General features: G+C 43.0%; 1 protein-coding gene across 2 annotated transcripts in view; it reads right to left on the reverse strand.

Moving 5' to 3' along the window:
- Positions 1-20,196, reverse strand: part of luzp1 (leucine zipper protein 1) — a 73,474-nt gene extending 53,278 nt beyond the window's left edge. For both annotated transcript variants that reach the window (XM_080784725.1, XM_080784726.1), the window contains exon 1: positions 19,947-20,196. The gene's annotated coding sequence lies outside the window, so the exon portion shown is untranslated. The remainder of the gene's footprint in view (positions 1-19,946) is intronic.
- Positions 20,197-22,756: the final 2,560 nt, after the last annotated feature.

Here is a 22,756-nt window from a genome sequence, read left to right on the forward strand (position 1 = left end):
TTGGTTACATTTTTGTACACTTTCAGAGTTATAAATGGATAGATTAACACTGAGGCTCTTGCTGTGCATCGGTGTGCACGCACGCACACATGCACACACACGCACACACACATACACCCCTACTTGCAGCACTTCAAGGAGATGTTTTACTTGAATATAAATACACTGATACCATGAGCACAGTGGAAGACTACAATTTCCCCGAAGAGAGCAGTACAGACACATACAGTAGACAGACATCCCCCTCAATAATTCTATGTTAAGTGAAGGTTAGTGTTTATAGCTGCAAATACCTTTGAATTAAGACTGCCAAACTTATCGCACGTTGCTAGACTTGCATGTAAAATAGCTTCACGTGAACGTATGCTCCCAGGGAGGACGGAGTGATGCTGTATGCCCCGTAAATGAGAATAATCCCCCGAAAAAGAATGGATTCAAACGAAGACTGTGTTAAACAGTCATAAAATAAAACCACATCAAGAAAAACATGTAGATGGGGTAGGGGTGTGGGTGAGGGGGGAGAGAACGAGAGAAGGGGAAAGAGGGAGATCATGTTCAATTTCCTCGACTGGGGAACATTTCAAGCCAAGGCCTGAAAAAAAATCCACACAGGGCTCTGCGTTAGCCAGGCGGGCCTCGTTTGCATGGGAGCCCATTTCCTGTGAGTGATTAGCAGAAGGGATGTGTGTGTGTGTGTGTGTGTGTGTGTGTGTGTGTGTGTGTGTGTGTGTGTGTGTGTGTGTGTGTGTGTGTGTGTGTGTGTGCGGCTGGGGGTTGCAGCTTGGAGAGGTCTGGGGTTGTTTTGTCTGCCAGTGGAGGATACTAATGCCCAAATCAAACACAGTGAACAGGATGCCATGAGAGACAGAGGGGGGGAGAGAGAGAGAGAGAGAGAGAGAGAGAGAGAGAGAGAGAGAGAGAGAGAGAGAGAGAGGTGGGGGGGCTGAAGTGAAGGGTAGTGAAAGAGACGTAAAGAGATTATACACAAAGACGACAGACGGAAAGAACAAGGCAGAAGAGGGAGGGAGGGGAAACACCAAAGAAGAATGGACGAAAGGATGGATTTGGTATTCGCTGCCACTTCAGACTTTGAACAGCATTCCTCCTGCTGGTATTTGCATTCCAGTGAAAGAAGTATTGCCTGACTTTTATACACTGGTGTGCCGGTGCCATTGTGCCACACACCAAAAATAGCACATCTACAAGCTCAACAATGCATCGCTCTGCAATTTGTTGTGGGCTCTTAGATCTGCTATTGTCAGTATCTGACAGCTTGTCAGGCAGAAAAAGAAAAGAGGTGGGAAAAGCCACCTCTATTTCAACTCAGATGGGACCAGTAAAACCTGTTCTAAATGTCTTTAGCCCTAAAGTCCTTTCTGTTCAACAGATGACTCATCAGGACATATTAGGACTAATATGTTGTTTGTGCATTCCATGAACAAGAAAAGTGCTCAGTCTATCTTCACAGGTCAGACAACTGTTAGAGAATGACAGGACAGGATTAAGAGAGGGATTATGGGGTAATGTAGCAGTATTGGACATTATCCCTCACATTATATTACAAAAGTAATACTGTATGACAAATAGCAGCACTATTGACACTGCCTAATACCACTGTCAGGCAGCTGCCCTTCGCAATTGTTTACTTTTCATGACAAAGTGCAACAACAACCAGAGTAGCTATAAGGGCTTGCAGAGAATGCAAACCAAGAAAAGGTGTTTAGTAATTGAAAATAAATGGCTGGTAAAGGCAGCTACTCTTAATGCAGAGATGTGGGAATAATGCAAGTTGGGAATGCATGCTCCACCAAGTTATGCATTACCTTTTGCATCTGATGTCAGAGTACCCAGTGCTGAAGTACCCAGTGTAACAGGTACCCATTACGACCCAGTAATAATAGCGTTAGATAGATATAGATATTGGGAATGATGCACGAAAGAAGTAGGTCGGGAGTGGCTTATTGTCGGTATCAGCCGGTAACACGCAGGAGTCTATCCCCGTTACAATGCACTAGACCGCTGAGGTGGAGCGCCACACCTACGATCAGCTCCCAGTACTTCCCGCACGACTTGCCGCACCCAAGCCGTGCTAATCATACACTGAGTTGGCGATGCCTGGGATCGAACCCATGAACTTGTGGTCCAAAGGCGAGAGCTCTACTGACTGAGCTACCCGAACACTAGTAATTCCATTGTACACAGACACTACTACCACTCATATTGGTGCAGGCACACGCAAAGTTTTACATAGATGCCAAAAGTGAAACATTAAAACGATCGATCGTAACCGTGTCTTCGCTATTCAAACAACAGCTCCCTTTTAAAAGTCTGTGCTGTCGCGACTCTCGACACATTGCTTTTACCATTATTGGAATATCACAATCCAAATCATATTTGTACAAACTTAACTACTCCTATAGCCTACTTCTTTCCCTTTCAGCTTTTCCCGTCAGGGGTCGCCATAGCAAATCATCTGCCTACTCCTATGTAGTACGTTTTTGTTATTAGTCATATGAAGAACGAAGACGTGGGGTCAGATCCAAGGAAAGGAGATGACAAACTGGTTTCTAAATATCTCATATCTCATAATGGTCTACCAGAAACATCTCTAAAATGCAAAGCATGGGAGATTTATATATCTGAGATATATTTAACATTTCTTATTAACAGACAGCTGCCGGAGTGCTACGTCTGTCAGCTAAACAAATGTTTTGAACAGATTTAGACTCTAGAAAGAAAGAATAGCCATATCATATCTGCTGACTTGCTTTTTTCCAGCTAAGCCTCTGTGACCTACCTGTGTAATGCGGGGATATACATAACTTACATACTTAAAGACATATGCCTAATTCTCAGCGTGTCAGTAATCATCAGTCCTGCTCCAGGTCTCAGCAGGGAGACATTGCGTCCTTGACTGGTAGCACAGAGTTGATAGGCAGTTACTGTTTCCTTTTAAGGTCAATTGCCTCTGAGCTGTTGGCGTGGACGAGAGAGACCAGATGGAACTCACTGGCTGCAGAGATAAAACAATGATTTAACTGCATTCTTCACCAAAACCAACACCAAGGTGGGTGGGGGTGCAGAGACAGACAGAGAGGTGGAGAGAGAGAGAGAGAGAGAGAGAGAGAGAGAGAGAGGTCATCATATTATGACCATGTTGCTAGCTGAAAATATAGTCGTGTGGCAAAATATAAACTGGCCATGTCAACCTCTGCCACTGTGCCCTTGTTTGACCAGGCAAATGAATAAAATGCACACAACCACATCTGGTAGGCCCGTTTATAGAAGTCACAAAGGGAGAAGGTGCATGCCATGCGCACACACACAGATCCTGATGTCTCACATTCTGAAAATAGCCCATCGACAAGCTCACAACGTTGCTTTGTGAGCTTGTCGATCTGCTCTTTTCAGCGAAAGCTTTCTCCACAATACGGCCACCGGGGTTTAAGTGGTTAAGACTAAAGGAGGATGCTGAGCAGTGAGCAGAGGATGTCTAGTCTGTACACGGTGTAAACTTAGCGATGCTGAGCAGAGGATGTCTCATGCGTATCCAGCATGTATCTTCCACCTCGGTGGAAACTCTGGTAAGGCTGGCAGTGTCGGTAGGCCAATCAGAGGCAGGCGGGGCGTTGCCATGTCTATGCTCGGACGTAGAAAAGATATACGCTCATGTAAAGTCACGAGCTGCCGAGCTGGCGTAGTTCCACTCAGGGAGGGTAAGGCGAAGGAGGGAGTCTGCTTGACAAATAAACCCAGACTCAGGGGGAAAGAGAGGGATAAATGCTGGATCATAAAAACATGCCTGGTATTCCACAATGTTCCATAGTGCACAAAGGAGTGTTATAGGATTCCTGTGGGGCTCTGTACATTTGGGTCTGAGTGTGTGTGTGTGTGTGTGTGTGTGTGTGTGTGTGTGTGTGTGTGTGTGTGTGTGTTCTCAATCTCTCATGTGCTCTTCTGACTCCTTCCACACACACACACACACACACACACACACACCTCTGCTGAAGGTGAGCCAGACATAGTAGGAAGGGCTTCATCCTCTGATGGGTGAATGCTGACCAATAAAACAATCACATGATCTGACACAGTTAATCACCGTCAATGGTATCATGGAAAAATATAATATAGAAGCTCATTAACGAAATATATAGCTTTCATTCAATGATGGCTGTGTTATAAGATACAGTGCTAAGAGTGAACCAAATGTTTGTGGATTCTGCAATAAAGTGCAGTTATTATATGGGCACAGAGAAAAATAATGAAGAGGCAGGAAAAAGAGGGCAGAGAGAGAGAGAGAGAGAGAGAGAGAATGGTAGAGAGAGAATGCTAGAGAGAAGGGCAGAGCGACAGAGAGAGAGAGTGGCGACATAGACATGGACAGAGATGGAGAGCCCACCAGATGGTAGAGTGTTGATGACTCGCATATGCTCTCTGTCTGCGAGTTTCCCTGTAGTTGTGTGTGTGTGTCCACTCTTTTTAGGTCAAAATACACTATACAATAACAATAGAAAGGTACGTTTCTACGGATGCAAACATTATGGACTCATCTCAAATCAATGCCTGCCTCAGCCAAGTTACTACTACTACTGAAACTACTGCTACGCATTCCTCTACTAACCACCATCAAAAACAACTATACCACCAATGACTACTATATCCCTATTAAACTAGATGTTCATTCAGTGGTTTCTACTGGACGCATTTGTTTTCATGGTCTCTTTCTGAGGTCTGTTTGGGACAGCGAGCACTAGAAGAAGTTCCAAATGCAACTCTGGCGTGAGGAACAGCTAAACCCCCCAAACCCATCTGGTTCCTCCACAAAGGCATGCGCCGATGATGGATGTTGGAGATCCCCTCTAAAATCAAAACCAAAGAGAGAGAGAGGTAGGATTTTAGAGAGAGAGAGAGAGAGAGAGAGAGAGAGAGAGAGAGAGGGCGCAGTTAAAGAGAAAGGCTGAAAATAACTCTTGCTGTCTGTCTCTGTATGCATCAGCACCACAACGATGACAGCCCTTATAACCAGACATGCAAATAAATGGACGAACGGATGGATAGAAGCCTTTGGGAAAAGGATGGAGGAAACTACTCTTTCGTTGAGCTGGATTTATACTTCCTTGCACACCGGTCTTGTGCACCAAAAATAGCTGATGTACAACGAATCACAGCACAATGCATTGTGAGCTTATATATTGGAGATTTTAGCTGTGGAACACGCCGTGCAACGAATTGTATCGAGCTCTTTAGGAATTGGGGAGAGCGGGGGGTGGGGAACATCGAAGCGAGATGAAGAAAGAACGAAGTGGAAAAGAAACGTGACAGAAGTTAGTAAAAGTGTAAAAGCAGAAAAGCTAAAAGCAGGAGGTGGAGTAGGGGGAAGTGGGAGAAAGAGAGAGACAGAGAGGAAAGGGTAGGCCAGGTTGCCATGGCGCCTCAACATTCCTCTCTCGGCGAACATGTATATTTTCTGATCACAAGAAAAATAATCCGCTGGAGGAATTTTATTTTCAGAGCTGCTTTGTAGATCTCTGGCTTAGTACAGGTCAGAGGGACTGGTGTGTGTGTGTGTGTGTGTGTGTGTGTGTGTGTGTGGGCATATATGTGTTAGCTACAGGAATAAATGGCTTCCATCCATCACCAGTTTATCACTCTGTCACTGATGTCATCCCCTCACCACCTACTGTGCAAAAATAGAACACACATACGCACACACACACACACACACACACACACACACACACACACACACACACACACACACACACACACACACACACACACACACACACACACACACACACACACACACACACACACACACACACACACACACACACACACACACACACACACACACACACACACCCCCCCCCCTCTCTAGTACCAATAGCCCACATAATTGTGCATAGGGATGCATGCATGGACTTTTGATAGTTTTCCCTGATGTTTACAATGAGTGAACAGGCAAAGGTTCACTGGGGTGTCTTGAGCAGAATGTTTGACAGGAACACACTCTCTCTTGTGGGGGATGTGAACAAACGTGTGTGTTCTTCAGATTGCAGGGAAAGACTCACTAACCAGTAGGGCCACCCAGCCATGAAAACTAACTCTCTCTCTGGAGTGTTAGAGCAATGGTTCCCAAACGTTTTAGCTCCAGAGACCCAAAAGAGACATTTTATGTCTTCACTCCCCGGGACCCAAACTAGTGAAAATAGCTGATCTACAAGTTCACAATGTTGCACTGCGGCACGCTGTGAGGGTGTAAATATTCCATGCATTTACACTACTTCTTATAATAATAATTCATGGAATTCTCTTGAAAAAGAAAAAAATATATATATATATTTTTTTAATTTCTGGAAAATATTTTTGAAACAAAAACCTTTTTTTTGCCGTAAACGAGTAAAATATTTACTCAATGGCACGCACGCATGCACACGCACACACACACACACACACACACACACACACACACACACACAGTTACCCCACAGACTGCACAGGGATGTCTACACGGTATGGGCCTCTAACTGGATATCAAGGAAGTATGTCTCTGAATGCCACTTTTGAGGATGTTGAGTGTTGACACAGGTGTCTGAGTCATCATCCCTTCCTCCATCCCTCCCTCACCACACTCCCAACCTCTGTTGTCTTTTTCTCAGACCATTTTCCACTCTCTCTGCCTTTTACTGGGAGAGCAACCGACAGAGAGAGAGAGAGGGGGGGGGGAGAGTTATGTTTGTTCATCGTGACACACATATCCGAGGACACGTTTGTTACCCCCCAGGCAATCTAATGGCCAATGTACACTTGGTCCTATAAAGTAGCCCTGACTCTGTGTGGGCTGGGGTTGGTTGATCGGTTGCTGGGTGCTCCAAGTTCCTGCTGGTCCAGGGCTGCTCTGTTACACAATCCCCCTTTATTTTACCTCTCCTTATTTCTCAAGGAACAGATAAATCACAGCTCCCGATCATTATAAAAGTCATGTTTTACAGGTAGCCTGCTGCTTCCCCCCTCCTCCGTCTCCACTGGATCTTGTGGATCTTGTACTCATCGTTCCATCCCTCTTTCTCTCCTTCCTTCCCTCTCTCTAGTTCAGAACGGAATCCTGCTGGCTGAGGAATCTGACACACAAACACGTCAGTATGGAACAAGTTAAAGGGCAGAAGGATGGGGAAGGAATTAACAGACTCACAACAACGTGCCTACTCTATGTTCCATGCGGTTGTACATGAATATTATCAGGACAGAAGAGGCAGCTCTGGAGGTGGTACCTCAGGCAAAATATGTAATCAATATTCTTCAGGCTTCCATCACCACACAATGTGTGTCTTTGTCAGCCACCTTCCAGCAGGAGGTATAAGGTGGCTGTATATCAGATGTATGGGTCCCATTCCGATCCTCCATAAATGGACCCTGGGCCCTGTCCAGAGCCCGGGCAGAGGTATTTTTGGGGCGGATCTAGACAACCGTGGGTCCGACCTACTCGACACCAGGCAATGCACCCCCTGCGGTGGTATGGAACGTGTGTGTCGAATTTGAAGCCGGTGGGGCGAACGGTTCTCGAGTTACGTGGATTACACACCTTTATAAGGTCAAGTACTACTAGTGCATCATAATTACTCTACTGGTATTGAATTCTTTGGCCAGGATAGTGTATTATAATTCTCATTCATTCTTAAATACATCATATTATAACTGTATATTGCACTATAATCACTGTTATAATCCATTATAATGTTATTATAAGTATAAGTGATCATTGGCTGCTTTAAGTCAAAAGTAAAAGTAGCCTTCAAGTTATACCACACAAAATGTTTCTGCAAACACCTTCAAGAATATAATTCACCTTTATCAAAGCCCCGCCCTCTCCCACTTAGACACTCCCACTTGGACACTTTACAGCTAGGTTCATGTAAATATCATGGATTTTACACTAAATACTGGTTCATTTTTGGAACCAGACCTTCCAAATCTCTTCCAAATCCGTCAAAAAGGCCTGCCATATGCACTGGAAAAATATGTGCTTGACATTAATTTTTTAAAACAATGTTTTATCATATAGGAAAACTATTGGTGGAGAGGTTTGTCTAACCCATGTTATGCTTAGCTGTGATTGGACCATAGCAGTTTGGGGCTGGGCTTAGCTATAGGTCAATTACTTTACTTAAAGTACGTCCATAGTGCGTCCATAGTGGCTTATAGTCACACTGTATTAATGCATTAAAACGATTTATATATACATTTATAACATTGTTATAATTTGAGAATTATAACGGACTCTGCCAAAACTGGTCTGTGTCCAGCAATTATAAAATGCTATGATTATTGTTGTATTTATGAATTCTTATAACGATGATAATACAGTGTTATACGCAGATTATCATAATCATCATTTCTCGACCGTGGTCGAGATCATGGGTTTCACAATGCCACGCCAGACTTTCCGGTCCTCCATTGCCATCCCCAGTTCCTGCTTACTGATAATGTGTCCCTAGCGATGACATCAGGGAACAACAGTTTTCTACATCTAGTCTGCTTTGAGGCAGGATTCCAGAGATTATAATGCATTGAAGACATGGGATGCATAATATAACTTCTGGGTAAAATCCACAATACTCCCAAATACAGTACAGGATTTTACAGCTTTGTGCTGTAACTTCTCCAAAAGCAACAGGTCCAACTCTGTCTCAAAACCCAAACAACAGGCAATGCTTTCAGGATTACAGTAATTCCTCCAACCTTGTTCACAGTGGTAAATCTTTACCGTATATGACACCACCCACCCATCCTACTCCTGCTGCCCCCCGGTGATCTTCTGTCCACAAATTACATTATAAGAATACCAAGCACCGGTATGTACTGTATCTAAATAGCAAGCCTACGGTGTTAGGACACATCTGGATTCCCTCAGAACCAAACCATGACCTCAGGATAACCAGACCTCCACTGGACACTCGACTGCTACCACCACACAGAACCACTGTGTCCACTCAGCCAGATGTCAAGGCTACCAGCTGAAAATAACAGACCAAAACAACACAAATCCAAGCAGAGAGAACGAGAGGTTTGGGAGCATTTGTTTAACTACGAAGCCATGGAAGGGGAGTTGAAAGAGACGTATTACTGTGCTCTCACACATAAACATTCATTAAATTCTAGTGATGGGACCCAAAACATACAAACCTATACCACTGAGTAAGGGACAGTGGTTCCAAATGCAGCCTTTTATGGATATTACTGTGCTGATACACAGGAGTTTTACATCTGTGTCTGCGTGGGTAGGTGGCAAGTGGGTTTGTATTTTCCCCATCTTGTGGTGCTCCTGGTTAGTGTCTCTTTTGGCTGACAGATTCCAAATAAATAGTGAAGAATGACTCGTCGTCTTTCTTGGCTGTCTCCCAGCAACAGTGTCATGAGACCGGACTGTTGTGGACCTGTGGCCCTGCAGGGAAGTAGAGCGTGATGTTCCTCACAGAGTTGTGTCCACCTTCCTTTCCTGACTGACTGACTGGCTATTCAGCCAGCCAGACCTCTCGGAAGGAGAAGAATGCACGTTGAACCAGACTGGAATGGCTCCTGAAATATGCCAAATATGCCCCTGTTTCCCCCCCTCTGAAAGACGTAGACTAGCTAGCCAACCCCTCCCTCACACCCAGCACCCCCAAACCACCACTGCATTCCTGTGTTCCTACACTGTGCCCAGCGTGTGAACGCCTGTGATGCATTCAAACAAACACACATACTACACAAAACACCCATACACACTTGTGTAAGCTCACACAGAAAATGTTATGGACATTAATAACGCAAGTTTCCACCCAGCTGACCCAGACATGCCTTTTAAGGGTAAGCAGTTCAGATTTCTCTTTTCATTAACTTCCAAAAATACCCCTGGACCAAACCAGGGGAGGAGAATGAGAGGAGGGGGGGGGGGGGGGGCTCTACTCTAGTGAGAACAGCCAGAAGAGAGAGAGAGAGACAGACAGACAGACAGACAGACAGACAGACAGACAGACAGACAGACAGAGAGACAGACAGAGAGAGAACTGATAACAATCACAAGGAGTGAGGCTTCTCTGGAAATATTGGCCAGTTAAGAAGATTCAACAACACACAAAAAATGTGTCTGAGGAATTTACAAGAAATGTCTTTTAACTTTAACTCTTCCCCTGTTAAAACTTCTCAGTCCCTCCCTCTCCCCGGTTTGCTGTTCCTCCTACACACACACTCTTGAAGTCTGCTTCTCCCCCCCCCCCCCTCCAATCGTTCTCTTTCAGGATTGTTGAAGTACCCATTTTGGGACATTATAGGGAAGAAAACAGGCACTGGGGGACCTTCTGTAATACAACTTGTTGAGGAGTTCTAATGTCCAGCAGAAACCAAACTCCCCCATAACAGCAGCCATTTAGAAAAAATATATATAAATACAAGAGGAAAAGAATGCTTTCAGGTCGACTTGAAAACACATAAATAACACACAGTAGTAGCACGATGACCCACTGCCGTAGTCGATACAGTCCAAACTCCAGCCATAATGCGGTCTGGCCAGGTCTTTGATTAAACATTAGAGGACTTACAGTAGCAGACAAGCAGTAGTAGTATTTTGGGTTTTATAGGTCCGTAATTAGGCTAGATTGACACTACGTAGGAAAGTAGGTAGAGAGAGGCATTTAGCTGACTCAAATTATGCCTAAATAAATAAAGAAAACAAAATAGATAGCAAAAGGAATATATATATAAATAATACAAATTAAAGATGCTTTGGCCTGGACTCAGACTGCAGAGGCCGCCACTAGAGGCAGTGCTGGTGGAAAACTATCACACATATGTGACTCATCAAGCAACAGAAACCACAAAACTTAATTACATTCTGGTGTGGCATAAACGGACACAACATTGACTGACTGTACGTCTGTCTGTGTCCTTGTGATAAGGAAATGGTAGACCATTTGGAGAGCCCAAATGAAGTCTCTCTCTCTCTCTCTCTCTCTCTCTCTCTCTTCTCTCTCTCTCTCCTAGTTGCAGGCAGAGCTACAGGGGAGCTATGGCTGCCGCTACACATAAATAAAAATTCCTGAAATATGGGACGATGAGGCAGTGTAGAAGTCTGGTAAGAGTCAACATTACAACCTGTGGATAATTCCTGAGGAATACTGATGGGGGAGAACTGAAGACATCTGTTTACAGTCAGCACACTTCACAGTGCGTCTATGGCCCGTTTTATAACTCGCCATAAAAGATGTCTCGAATCATGTTCCTCCTCCAGATCCAGATCAGTACAACCGCTCTTGTATACATAGATCCAAATTCCAAACCAGTTTAGAAAGTGGATAGAGTGGAGACCAGCATGCAGTGTAAGACACAGCATGGGACTGGGGTTGTTCTTAAAATCTCAATTTACATAGGCTACTGTATGTTTCTTACCACGTCTGTATTAGAAGCTGCTAGCTCAAAGCATAAAAAAATATCATGTTATCCTCTTGGCTTGCTAGCCGATGGATTGTCACCCTCAAGGGCAGTGGCAGATTTACAAGCATAATTGTGAATGCTGCTCAAATATAGCCTTCAATTGAGCCATGGGGTTTTCTGCATAATTATAAGGAAAGACAATGTGAGTCTGCCAAGCTTGCTAACATGAATGGATAGCAAAAGCTTGTTGAACATAAAAGAGTATGAGGCACAAGCAATGTGTCACTTTGAGGGCCTGAGGGGCATGGAAAGAGTAGAGATTTGATTGAAGCTAAAGGCTTCAATGATTTCATTTATGCATTGCATACAATTTCCACATTTAATGACTCTGGTGGTCAGGTCATGGGAATAATTTAATATGTTGGCATTATTTCATGGTCAATCATTTGAATTTGAAGACCATGTAATTTATAACATTCTAATTCACCAAATCCAGTATAATCCCACACTGACATAATATTATCAAAAACCCAACTACTGTCACATCAACACTACATGCCAACAGAGCTCAGTGGTAGTCAGGCCTCCGTGGCGGGGAGCCCCCTCGCTCCTGCAAATCACCTGCAACTGGGCAAAGTACTGAGGCCTCACGTGAGGTACCACAAGAACAGCACAAGGGGTACTATGAGAGGAGCCAACCAATCATATCAACGCTCGAGGGGTACTACCCGGAATACTTTGTCGTTCTTCTGGGTCCTTCAATGCCACTGAGCAACTTCCATTGAAGTGAATAGCGGGGGCGGGGATGTCGCTCCTCATCCGCACTCTAGATAATCATACTATAATTCAGTCAATGTCTGTGTGTGTGTCTGTGTGTCTGTCTGTCACTGTGACTGCCGTAGCTCCTCACTGCCTGCACCAATCACTCCCACTTTGGGGCAGCTTCACAGCATGAGGGTTGCCGCACTGACTGCTCACACGAAGAAATGTTTGGTCAACAGATTCTGTTCTCACCTAAACGTAGCAGTCTTGAAGAGCTAGACATCTTTTGTAATGGACTGCAAACAAGCTGTGTGTGTGTGTGTGTGTGTGTGTGTGTGTGTGTGTGTATGTGTGTGTGTGTGTGTGTGTGTGTGTGTGTGTGTGTGTGTATTAATGAGGGACTGAACAGGAGTGTGAACACTCTCAAGGCTGAGTTGCAATGCAGGCTACCTGATGACTGACTGGCAGTCTCCCTTTCAAGTATGCGACAACAGATGAACATATAGCTGGGAGCGATACACTGCCATAAGTCACGCAGGCACGCACACTATACTGCCAGACCAATACACAATATGACTGGCCAATGGCCATTACTGAACCGCTTTGACGACATCAAAGTGGTTCAGTTGTGTCCTGATTTTTAATGATTTTCAACCTTGTGAGGGGCGCTCTTATCATCATACATACATCACATTCCGTGCTCAGCTAATCAAATCATCACAAATGTCATTCCGGCCAATCACTTTTGGCGTCTTCACTTTTCTGCCCTCACTTTTTATCCTAAATATTTACTTTGCTCAACCAAATCATCGTGTTTGTGTTCACACAAACAGACTAAACTGGGCTTAGCCCCTCAAAAAACAAATGAAAGAAAATTGTATAAAAAAATAGATCTACAAGCTTGCAACGCATTGCATTGGAAAGCATTGTGAGCCTGTTGCTATCACCCCTCCCCCAAGTGATTAAATAAAATGAAGTGAAGATCATGTATGTTATTGGTGTTTATTTTTATTTCCTTGCTAACTTGACTGTTCTTCAATAAAAACGTCAAACTGATTAAAAAACAAAAAAGTCAAAACTTTTATCAGTTGCTGAAACTCAAAAAGCCTCTAACATTCACACGCTTTGTTTCAGTCTACAAATTATATAAATCTTACATGATGACTTCACTGATGACCTTGCAGTGCTCTCCTCAAAATACACTCATCTGCGGGATAAAACTGACAGACTTAACACGTTTGCTGAACAAACAGGCCTGAACATCAATACATCCAAAACACAAGTGATGTTCAATTGTGCATTAACTCCACTCCATGTGCACCAATCACTGTGAACGGACACACTCTTGAATGTGTAGAAGAGTTCACATACCTGGGAAGTGAAACGCAAAAGGACATCAGAGCAAGGCTATAGGGAAGGCTCACTGTGTTTTTGTTAGGCTCCAATCTATTTGGAAGTCTAAACAGTACACTTTAAGAACCAAAATCAGGAGACTTCCGGTAGGCAGCTGAGTAAGATGGCAGCATAAACCCGCAGCTCCCGTGTATAGAAGATTAACCCCTGAATAATACAAGTATACAACAAATTCAAAGACGTGATAGAAAGGACCCCTTTAGGGAAAAGGAAGAACAAAAAAACAACAATCTGGCGACGAACTGTTGCAGCCGAGCTGAAGGAGATGAACCTTAGAGTATATATTAATAGAGGCGGCACCGGATTTCTCCTCCCATCCACTTGCATTAAGTTGCTCAAAAGCGCATGAGGCGATTTCACTCCTCCTTCCGGGTAGGAACAGAGTGCATTCTGGGATGGATTGGGCCAAATCGTGAACACGCTGTCCATTGACTATCATTGCACGCATGAAACAGCGTTTCATACTAAATTACAGTAAAATAACTACAAATGCAAATTTGAACAAAATGATAGTTTTCACAAAGTATTAGTCAGTGGGTGCAATGCATTGTTAATGAGCAAGATGCATGGCGTGTAATTTCAAGAGTGGAAGGGACTGACAGTTGTTGTTGTTGTGTGCTTAACTTGTACAGTAGTAGATAGTAAATTGAAAGGGAAGCAGCCTCCCTACATACTTTTTTTAAACAGAAAAAGCTTTCCTTGAGCTTTACATGAAAGACAATGAGGAGAAGAATATAATGTTGGCTCTCAAAAAACTGAGCACCATGCCCGTTGCATTGCCTCAAACGAGAGATTCTTCTTCATTTTAAAGAGAGTAAATATGTACCACCATGGGCAATGACAGACTATGTCATTTAGATTTAATGTTAATAGTCGTAAAAACGGCTGATGAACTTCTTTGAGGCCTTGTTGCTATCCACTGATGGATTCAATCATCTTTTCATCATGTCCTGACCGTACAAGTTAATTTTAAAGTAAGACAGCACTTGCCTTTATTATACTGTACTTTCTTTATGCTTCCTTGTTTGATGTGCCAAACTTGTGTATGTTCACTTTTAAGGCATTAGTAGGCTATATTGCTGGCTGGCTTATTCATTTTATTTAAAAATTTAAAAGAGTATGCCTTATGTAATGTTATTTAACATTTCTAACATTGAAGGCGTTCACAGTGCTCAAAATTAACTTTTTTATTTGGTAGCACTGGTGCTACAAATTTCAAAATTAAGGAGGACAAGAATGGCCACCAAAGTTTAAGGAGCACCCATGCCCCGACCCCCTTCCTCAAAAAATGCAGAGCACTTGCATCTTTTAAAACAGGCCTGAAAATCCACCTCTCAGCAGGACCATGGGAGAGGAAATGATTGATCACCCCCCTTCCTGTTTTCCCTCCTTATACACGGCAAATATTTTTTGGTGCTATACCTTTTGGACTGAGTGTTCACTTTGAATGTACTCTGTTGCTGTTTACATCCTGTCTAATAAACTATTCAATCAATCAAAACAGGCCATGAACACTCAAATTAATCATAGTTGAACTGGGGATTAAATTTAGTTTGACTCGGTTCCACAGATATGTGGCCTTCAAACCTAGTCAATGGTCACCAAACTATGGCCATTTGAAGTGATAAACAGTGCTATAACACTGCTGCCATGCAGCGATGCACTTGCGGCACCCAGGTCCACTGTCGTACACAACCTAGCCATACACAACCTTGTGTTCCGTGTGCACACCCACGACGCATTAGCTTTCGCAGAAATGACGCCACTGTCCGGACATAGGGGCTCAGACAGGAATAGCAAGACATGCTATGTCTAGGCAAATTAACATCAATTTAGTGAAGTGAGGGGCGCTCTTATGGGAATGTGTCATCATGACATAACATGTCTATTTGCTCAGACACTATCAATCTATAAATGCACCAATCTCTGTACGTACGTCTGGCCTGTTCTGACCTCACAACACTCCATAATTGGGCATGCCTGACACAGAATGGTGTGTGCACTGTGCACACTGCACGTGTACTGTGTGCACGTGTAACTTCAAAGTGGGCGTGAAATTCTCCATTCATTGTCAATGGGAATTTAATGTTTGTGTTGGATGAAGTTTACCCTAATAGCTGGTTATAGGAGGGCTCTCAAAAAGTATGTAAAGTAAAGTAAAGTATCACACCCGTGTGAAGTGAGGGGCGCCAATATATTAAAGTCTATAAGGTAAGTTTAACATCGACTGGGCCAACAGTGCCGGAGATTAGTTGTACACGGATGGACGGACACACAGACACATGGACGGACGGAGTGCAAAACATACTCTCTCCATGGCTTCGGCCTGGTGGAGAGTGGAGACAATAAGGAATTGTACAGGATAGCCATGAGAGAAGAAATGGGGAGAATAGAAAAAAACATTCCCAGGGTCTCTCTGCAGTAAACAAAAACATCCAAAAAGGCAGCTTTAAGAGCAGTAACACACACGAGGCATAATGTGCAGAAACAAAAAAAGCATATTGCAAATTTGCAACCCTTTACGTGTATGTATTCTTTTTTATTTTATCGCACAGACACATCTATATGGCTGGCCGGCCAACAATTATTAGAAAGGCAGACAACAGTGGGTCCAGCTGGCCTGCTTATTGTCAACAGCAGTCTCTGTCCCGGATAGTGGACTGGATACTGAACCCCATTATTACATTATTACATTATGACAACACACACACCTTGTGTGTGGGCTTTTATACAAAGCCTCTGTAAGAGATCATGATTCGTCTGTGCTATTTCAAGGAAGACCCTTCTTGAATGCTTGAATGCAAACATCATGATCATCCTGTGTCCTGTGTGAATCTATCTGGCTGAGAGGGTTATTGCCTGGAGCTAAAAGTGAAAGTCTAGCACTACATGAATAGCTAAATATCACACATCTGCACAAGCCAGGCCTAATTCTATCTGTTTACAGAATAATACGATATATAGGACAGGTTATACTGTACGTCACTTCTGCTTGTGCAATTAGTGACATACTTTATCCTAAGTGTTCCTAGAGGAACACAGAGCATACACTTAATCCTAACTTTTCCAAGAAGGACACTGAGCCTGATGTGACCACTTAAAGCCCTCCATTTATACTTCATCTTATGATGGTGTATTCAAAAATAGCAAAACATAGCTCACAATGCGACACAAGCTTGTAGATTTGTTATCTTCGAGAGAGAAAAAATTACTTTGGAAAATGTTTGCCTATGACAAAGTGGTTAAGTAGTACTAGTAGTCAGTCAGTCACTATTCATGAAAAGTGTTAAAAGTACTGGCTCGGAAAAATTACTCATATTTATACATTCAGATTTCACCCTGGTGTAGATAATAATTTTACAGTGCAACCAAGCTACTCTGAAATGTAATTCCCACCCCCTGTTTGTATTTCCAAATGATCACAGACAAGCAGCTCAGATGTTCCTGGGATTGTGCCTCTATCCACTTTGGAAACGGCAAAGTATCAACGAGTTATAACCATTTATAAATACCAATGTAATTCCACACTTGTGTTATCCTAATCCTACAATAAAATAGCGTTATTCTGTAAACCGTGATGTGCAAGAGTGGCAGTAATACCAGCATCACTGGGCTGGGTCTGAAGTGCCCAGTGGTCTGATTCTCCCAGGCAGAAAACCTCAATATTTCAATTTAATCCCCAGAGCAGTCATTAACCACACCGTAATCCCCAGGTCCAACGCTTAGTCTGATAATTACCCTTATTGGACACCCATAATGATGAGTTTTTGGTTTCGCCCAAAGCAGCACAGGCGGTTTCATTGGGCGGTTACAACGTTCCATGGAGTGGAAAACCAATCGTGCGTGGTATGGCCCGAGGTCATAAAAGAGAAGAGGGCAGAGAATTATTAAGTTTAATTTATGCTCCAAACGCACAACGCTTGCCTAAAATAACCGATCTTCAAGCTCAGCTTGCATCGCAACGCGTCGCATCGCAGACCACACGGTCATAAATTAGGCTTTACTTTGAAACAGCAGGTGACCGTTATAAGACAGGTCGCAATGCATTATACAATCTATGATCTTTGCTTTACTTTCACTCTTTTGTCATAAAGTCACCTGAGTGAGTGAGTGAGTAGACAAAGTCCTCTAGTGTGGTGACACTCCTTCACAGTAAAGTCCTCAGTATCATGGGTCCATTTGTACACTCAAGAGTTAAATTACAACTTAGGATTTAGCCGTCAATAGTATGGACTGTCTGGACTGAGCAAGCTTGTTCAAATGTGCACAGATCAAAGAGTAACAGTTAACAGTACTCCAGCTCTACAACTATAGAACAGGACTAAAACATTCAGCCGTCATCACATGCAATCTGTCTTAACAAAGAACACTTAACCCATTCAAGGCGGGAACCCCTTTTGGTGTTTTAAGCATTTTGCACAGAGTGCCGCACTACGAGCTTGTAGGTCTGCCATTTTTGAAAAATCTTTGAATATATATTCTTTCAGAGCGAACGTTTTTAACTCAAACCTTTGCTTCCGAGGGGTTCCTGGAACAACACATTTTCAGATGGGGCTCTGTGGCCAATTACATCATTTTTGGGGTCCTTGACATGAAATATTGAGCACCACTGATACATAGGTAAACTATCATGATTTAGAAGACATTTTTTAAATTCGATGTCAGACCTAAATGGGAAACACTTCACATTCCTGCACTTGGCGATTATTATCGTATTGCCCCTACACTACAGATCACTGAACCGCAGAGTCATGGAAAATGTCACCTGTTCACGCATTATAATTTATATGAATCCTCTATATATCGAAGAACAACATTTTAAAAGAAGTCTGTGCCCATCGAACTCCGTGCCAAGCTGACTTGCAGATACTTGTACCTTTACCTCCATCACATTGAGGGGCTGGCCCGTGGTAGCAGAATACCAGAGCTGGTACAGAAGCTAAAAGCTGGTAAAGTGCAGCTGGCAAGGAGGCAGCGCCTTACTGGAAAGCCATCAGTGATGTTGCCTCCTTCATGTCTGAAACAGGTCAAGGCAGGTCCCCTCTCTCCATATCCCTCCCGCCTTTGCTTTTTATGAGCCCCACCTGGGAGATTAGTAATTCCACCACCAAACACTACCCTTCCTGCTGCTGACATAGACATGCACACACTATGCATGGCACACATGCATTCAAAGTTGCAAACGCCCCACCACACAGAGGAGACATGCACAGTACAGTCTTAAACACACTAGATACATTATATGAACAAATGTAAATACTACACTAATGTTTCTGGCTCTAGTAAGGGAACACACATTTTCAGACTCAACATTCTACATGTGCAGTGCAGTACGAGATCACCTATGACACAGAGATCAGGGACCAAGGAAGCCCAGTCAATATTTTCATATTGTGAAATGCAAATAATAATAATAATAATAAGCATCAAAGACCCATACAGATAAAGATAAGCACAAAAGAATCGTTGCCAGAGGTCAAGTTGAAGTGAGTCTGTTCCCACTGCTGTCAGTCAGGGGTTATTAATCTGACATACTAAAGCCCATCGTCGTCCTAATACCACACAACAAGTACGGAAAAGTGCGATATTAGTAGTCTAAATAAAAGCACCTTCGAAAGACAACTAAGTCCTTTTAACCAAAGCTGTAGCCTACGTGGGACAGCACAAAAAATAGCCAGTTTAAAATGTAAAAGATGAGCAGTTTGCAGCTTGCTACATTGTTACAGCTGTAACCTAAACATTCCTTTCCTGTTCACTTGTAATGTACTGGGGAAATGGGAAGAAAGAAGAAAAGAAAATGCCTCGTGTCGTAGGTTTACTAAGTTGTTATAACATCTAGATTAGCTCACTGTTGTGTATGTTAGTATAAAAAAGAGAGAGAACAGAAGATAAAAAGAAAGGACATGTTTAAAGTAATAAATAGAATCCCTAAAATACCAATGTAGCCTATGCTCCAGCTCTGAATGCTGACGTACATACGGGGGTTCAGAATTGTTTATGCTCAGTCAAATATATACAGTGATGGCTAGCGATATAATATATTATATATAATGTAATGTTTTGGCTCGCCACATAATTGTACGCATGTTAATCGCTGCGATTTGGTTTAAAAAAAAGATGTAAGTGGTGTGGGAACCGCTACATTTCACCACCTGGTTTTCGCCGCAGTCCGTCCTATCCTATGCTTCCTTTTAACACAAGGGGAGGAGGGGTGAAAAACTTGCCGCAGAAGAGTTCTGCAGTCCCGACTCCCGAGTCTCTGTCGAACTCAGGAAGCCGCTGTCTGAACCGTAAACCGTTAGCACTGAAATCATATCAAATACCACAACGTCTACAGGCACAATTACGTCTTAACTTACCCTTTGTGGATCAGATGGGAAATAGGCGAAGCGACTGGGGCAGGTAATCCACAACTTCACACGATTCGTGTCGGAGAGTTCATGCGGGCAAACGTTGAGCAAAAGTTCTTCCACATATTCTTCTCGCAGGACAAGACCAGATGGATAGACAGGGGATGTATTTTTTTAAGTCTCCGAATTGCTTTCATTCGTTGTTCTTTTCCTCTACATTCCCCTCCCTGTGCTGTTACTGTAGGATCAAACCATCACATTCCACCGTGTCCCTAACAATGAAGAAGGTGGGCTTTCCTTTCTGCGCCGGAGGACCCACCCCTTGGAATGACTCTACTCGGGTTGACCGCAAAAAGAACGCCCTTCCCGGCTGTAAAGTCCCGCCTCTCTCCCATACAAGTCTATCCGATGAAGAGCGAATTCAAGCTAAACAAACAGATGAGCTCTCAGACTCAGTACAGTATAAATATTACGCTATACACGCATATATCTGAATTACTTCTTTATATGCTCTCTCTTTATATACAAAATGCATGCAATGAAGTCAGTATATCATCTCAGTAGATTCAGAACATTGTTCAAAAAAGGATGGCATTGCAACTTGCAAGTTGAAAGGGCTCCACCACAGGAATGCAAGTTAGTCTGGGGCCTGGAATGGCAGGGACTGGGAGGAAACATCAAAAACGTTCTGCACCTTTTATGGTTACGGGGTGAGAAATATATAAAATGACATCATTCTCTTGAATGTGCCATGTTTTATTTTGAGTTTAGACCTTCAGCTATACAAAGGTCATTTTGTTGGCTATAATGTCGTCCTGACGTTATGGTTAATTTAATTCTTCCTATTCAGTAAATTGTTTCTTACCCAATGCATTGTGTCTTGAGCCCTAGCATCCATATTCTGGGCCTGGGGCAAATATTCAGTGGAAATAGCAGATCTACAAGCTTATCATCACATGTTGACTATAGTAGAGCTTGTATAAGACGCTATCTTGCTACACTCTGACCACTCTGTAATACAATAAATCATTGTCTTCGTCACTTCGTGTAAGTAATCAACTGGGGAAGTTTCATGGTGATAACAATTTAATATAGGTATAGTTTTGCCCACTCAATTCATAATTAACGTTCCAATTTCGGAGCTCTGGCTCATGGACTAAGAACCAAAAAGAACTGAACCGGTTCCCATTGGGAACCAACCGGTGGAAAAGGGGCCTAATTGAAAGGGTGCCCGACCGTTTATATGTTCACCTTTGTTTGCCTTCTCCGAGTCCTACCAAACCACACTGTTTTGCACAAATCTCTCCATGCACAACACAACACCTATTGCATGCCTGCCCAGACATAACACACTATGTTGCATCCATGCAAATGGAATGATTACCGTACAGTTTGCATTTGAATGAAATATGTTATTGCACAACATTTCACTGATGCAAATTACACCACATTTTAGGCCACTCCCCTTTCCACTGTGTGCGCGCACACACACACGCACAGTACAGTATGGTGCAGTACTTTACAGTGTGGCACTAGAGCGAGACCGGCCGAATGCCGGTCGAGTTCTAGTTCATACAGCTTTTTAACATCAATATTAAATACATTGCATTTTTTTTTTAACATTGTATCATGGTTAAAATATAATAACATAAGTTGACAAATTAATTCATGAGGAAGTATATTCATTTTTTTATTGGATGATGTACGATGATAAGAGCCGATTTTTATAAAGGTAGGCTATAGAGAGGGCCCTGTGTAGATGCCTGGGGGACTCTGATCAACTAAGCCTTGTGTTTATATCATGATGACTGAAGCTCACTGTCCAGTGACCAAAGCCTATATTAGAATATACCACAGCATACAGTATGCCAGTTTGTACTGTGATTCAATCACTCTCAAATGTCTCTGTCTCGCTCACCCCATGTTAGATCCTCAGCTGTGTGTGACTGTCACTGTCACATCATTCGCATCAGAGAAGGCTGAGTGGCAGGTTATCACCATTAGCAGTTCACCCCAGGACAAACTGTCTGTCCCACAGTCCCTATAGAGTCCAGATCCAGTGACTCTAAAAGGCTGGTATTCATGTCTGACATGTTGGAACATCGCATGGCAAAATCCTTGAGTTAAACCAACACTGTGTAATTCTCAGAGTCTACAGTATGTGTTTGGTTTTGAAGTCCAAGGCATTAACTGACACCACCTCAAGTTGATAGTATGCCCTGCATTGCAGTGATACAGTGATAGAGTGAGATTATTGTCGAGTGATTTTACTTTATTGTTTTGCTTATTTGTGTTTGCGTTGCATGATATTTTATATAACCTTTATGTTTCCACTGACTGCCACTAACCCACTGACTAATCAAGGACCTGCAGCTTTAAGGACCTGCACCTGGGTTGGGTGTGGTCAACCAGGAGCCCTATAGACGAATCCAGGAACGGGTCTCATGGTCGCAGCTTACGTTAAAAAAAAAAAAAAAAAAACGGAATGTCAAAATATCCACCGCGGTGGCTGAGACCAGAGCCATTGAGTAATGGTTGAGACGAAGCAGTAGAAGAATACACTGACGTCATATGCTGCTACGATACATACGCATCAAACAGGGCGCAAAGTAACCACAGTATACCGCTAATCAACTTACAAATTACATATACATACATATACATAGAGGCATTTCCTTTCCACCTTTCACCTTTCCTTTAATCCACCTGACACTGATCGACATATACCATACCACCATCGAAAGCCGATTAATCCACATCTTTATTACGTCATCATTGAGAGCTAGTTATACCAGTTATACCCTGAATTCATATGCTGC

Source organism: Protomyctophum bolini, assembly GCF_963924005.1.
Source record: "Protomyctophum bolini genome assembly, chromosome: 15".
Lineage (NCBI taxonomy): Eukaryota > Metazoa > Chordata > Actinopteri > Myctophiformes > Myctophidae > Protomyctophum > Protomyctophum bolini.